Here is a 3717-nt window from a genome sequence, read left to right as displayed (position 1 = left end):
GGACCGGTGGGGGGTGGGGGTGGCTGACTGCCAGATGGCTAGACGGAAGGGTGTCGTGAGTATGAGAAAGGTCCCTGGCCCCCAGCGTATTTCACTTCTGCCTAGGACACAAATTCATAAATGCACGTAACCGCGGGTCTCCTCTAAGGCACAGCTCCTCAACTTTACGGGTGAAGAAGCCAGGCAGAGGGAGGCTGATGACCTGGGCAAGGCCTCAGAGGCCACGCTAGGGCACAGTTAAAGCCGAGTCCCCACCGCAGCGAGCCGGCTGGACGGGAGGGGCGATGTCCTGGCCACCCCGAAAGTCACCTTGGAAAGAACCAGGCTCACTCTGAGGAGACGTGGAGCCCCTCAGAGGCTTATCAAGCCCGCAGGGGCTGGCAAGAGGGTGGAGCTGAGAGGTCGGTGTCTCCCGAAGCAGTCCTGGGTTCGGAGCCTCCCTGTGCTGGGGGCAAGCGGGCGGCAGGCGGGCGGGCAGGTGGTGACTGAGGGGAAGGCCTCAAGTGGAGAGAAGGAAGGCCCACGGCGCTCCGCAAGCCAGCAGAGGCCTCGTCAAGCTGCTCAGTTCGCCGCCGCCAAACTCGGGGCTGCGGGCAGGTGCGGCGGGTCGCAGAAGCTGGGAATCCCGACCAGGGCGGCAATCCCAAGGCTCTCCCCCCAGCCCCGCCCTGCGCGGGCAGCAGCACCACGCGGCGCCTCCCCAGAGCCCTCGGCGCTCGCACCAGGAGCCCGGGCAGGCGCACAAAGTCCGGGGACGAGCACCAAGTCTGTCCGCGTGGTCCGAGCTCTGGCTCGGCCTGTGCGGCCACCAGTGGTCTCCCCTTGCTCCGTGGCTGGACTCGCCCTTGTGAAAGGCTCCACTGAGCCTGAGGCGTGCGGCGCTCGGTCGTGAGGACCGGTCCAGGAGTGACAGGCTGGGGCGCCGTGCGGGGCGGCACAGGTGTGCATCCCCGCCTTGACATGGCCGCACCGCAGCTCTGGCCAGCGCCCTGCCAGCGTCACGACAGGCCAGCTTAGAGCCCGAGGGACAGGGAGCGTGTGCCGGCCTGGGGCCAGCTCTCCCGGCCGGTGCCGAGGCGCTCCCAGGCCAAGGGCGGCCGCACAGCACTGCGGGCAGGGTCAGAGCCACTGGGTCTCACCTCCGGGAGCTACGAGGCACGAGAACTATGGCTCAGTTAGCCGGCGGGTGGGGAAAAAGAACAAGTCACACAGCCGTCCACCAGGACTGGCCAAGGGCAACGAGAACACAGGCCCTCAGGTGAGCTCAGAGCCTGGGTGCGCGCAGGGCCCAGTGACATGCGGCAAGCGGCGACAGGCAGGCGGGAAGGGCCGCGCTCTCCACCCAGCGATCCGGGCCGGGCAGCGTGTGAGGCAGGCCGGCCGGGAGGGCCCACGGCAGACAGCCACAGGCCACGGGACACTGCTAGGCCGACAAAAACCTAACTGTGTAAAACAAAAATGAGCGACGGCAGTGTGATTTCAGCAGCATCCTCTCTCGCGCAGCCAGCTCCGGGAATTTCTCAGCTTCCCCAACTGAGACCCCGCACCCACGGATCGAAGGCCGCCAGCCCCGCCTCCAGCCCTGGGCACCCCCATTCACTTCCTGTCCCTATGGAGTGCTCCTCTACAGGACTCTGAGGTACCACAGTTCCACTTTGGTGAGAGCTGGAGCTCACAGCCATTCTTCCTTGGAGCTGAGAAAGATTCTTTCTTGGTTTTTTTTTTAGGATTTATTTATTTTTGTACATACAGAACTGGGGTACAGTTTAGAGGTGCAGGGGCGGTGAGAGGCTTCACCAGAGACAGAGCAGGGAGCAGAACAGGCCGATCAACACAGCACACTGCTGAGAGGAGCAGTGGGGGGGTCAGGAGAGGTCTGCCGCGCCATGTGGTCAGCTCGGGGCGGGGATCGAACTCGGAATGAAGCAGCTGCGGCAGCTCACAGCGTTGCGTTCCAAGCCGCTGCACCGCCAGGGAGGGCCAGTGTCTGTGCCATTATTGTTTAGCTAGTCCTCGAGGTCATGTGGGTCCTTTCTAGCTGTGGGCCACTGGGAATAACGCTGCTAAGACACAGCTTGCCGACCCAGCGTCTGGGGGCAGACAACACCAAGTGCTCGCGAAGACCAGCTGGAGGCGGCTCTCCCGCGTGGCGGCTGTGCGGGGAGAGTGGCTCGCCAGTCGTCCTATCCTGCTCCCCACTGTCTCTGGGGAGTCCTCTCACCACCCGCGTACTTCTGGCCTGTACTCCAGTTCTGTGTGCATAAATAAGTAAATCTTAAAAATATATAGGGGTGTGTGTCTCCCTTCAATTCGTCAGTTCCTCAAAAGCTTCAATACAGCAGTAACATGCACACTGTAAATCTCCCAGTCCCATAGCGGAGAGGTCTGACCTATACGGTCCACCAAAAGCCTGCACACCTGCCCTCCCTGGTGGCGCAACGGGTCAGGGCGCGGCACTGCAAGCGGCCACAGCCACTTCTTCAGTGCGAGTTCAATCCCCGGCCCGGAGGTGACCACAGGGCGCGGCAGACCTCTCCTGACCCGCCCACTGCCCCCTCAGCAGTGTTCTTCGTCAATCTGCCTGTTCGGCTCCCCACTCTGTCTCTGGTGAAGCCTCTCGCCGCCCCTGCACCTGTGGCCTGTACCCCAGTATGCATAAATAAATCTTTAAAAAAAAAAAAACAAAACCCTGCACACTTAATGTTCACTGCTGTATTTTCCAGAACAGCCAAGAAGCCTATCAACAGATGAATGAGCAAATGTGGCTGACCCATGGATGGACTATCACTCAGCCACTGAAAGGAATAAAGTGCTGGTGCCTGCTACCAGAGGGATCAGACTGGATGCCTCGATGCTGAACGAAAGACGCCAGCATAAAAGGTCACTGTAGGACAAATTGTGTCTTAGGAACAGCCCACATTTGCAAATCCTGAGGAACAGGACATCTGTGGCCGCGGGGTGTGGGAGGGAAAATCACAAGAACACGGAGGGCTTTTGGAGGGATGCAACTGTCTGGACTGCGATGGCGGCCCAGAGTGTGAGACACACCACTCCGCTGCCACCCACCTAAGGGTGGACTTCCCTGCCGGTCAGCGTATCTCGGATAAGCTGTTATTTCAGGCAATATTTCTTCATACTACTCTTCCCTCTTAGTACTTTCCGCCACATAAAACTTGAGATAAACAAAGTGAACAAAACTGTCCCAAGGACTGTCAGGATTGCACTGTTCCTGGGTCTGGCCTCTGGCGGAGTGCTGTGGCCCCTGGGGACCCCCAAGGCGGCCCTGTGCCCCCGAGCCTGGGGCAGCTGCTGTTCAAGCCCCAGGCCCCGGCCCACAGGGAGGGGGAGGGACCTGCCACAGCCCCAAGCCTCGGCGCCTTCGGAAGGACCCCGCGCTGCTTTCAACATTCACCCCTTCTCTCCAGAACAAGGGGGATGCCAAGCGCCCCACGACACCCGGAAACGGGCTAAGAGGCGCTGGCTGGGGCCCGGGGGCGGGGCTGCCTGCCAGACAGCCAGATGCACTTTCTTTTCCCACGACTTCCTCGGTAGTCGGGGGTTCAGCCGCGGGGATCCCGGCCCAGGGACGCGGTGGCCGGCACTGCCGGGCGGGACTGGTGGCAGAAGAGACGGAGGAGGGGAAGGGAGAGCGCGAAGCCCGGCGCCACCGGGAGCCCGCGCCCCGCACCCGGGCTGCAGGCGGCCAGGAGACGCCGC

The 3717-nt window shown here is 62.0% G+C and overlaps 1 protein-coding gene across 1 annotated transcript in view; it reads right to left on the bottom strand.

Moving 5' to 3' along the window:
* TRAPPC9 (trafficking protein particle complex 9) overlaps window positions 1-3717 on the bottom strand; it is a 133557-nt gene that overhangs the window by 129487 nt on the left and 353 nt on the right. The gene's annotated exons all lie outside the window — the stretch shown is intronic.

The sequence above is a fragment of the Condylura cristata genome, unplaced genomic scaffold (assembly GCF_000260355.1).
Source record: "Condylura cristata isolate star-nosed mole 26May11 unplaced genomic scaffold, ConCri1.0 scaffold00009, whole genome shotgun sequence".
Lineage (NCBI taxonomy): Eukaryota > Metazoa > Chordata > Mammalia > Eulipotyphla > Talpidae > Condylura > Condylura cristata.
Note: the sequence above shows the minus strand (reverse complement) of the source record. Positions and strands in the feature narration are given on the sequence as shown.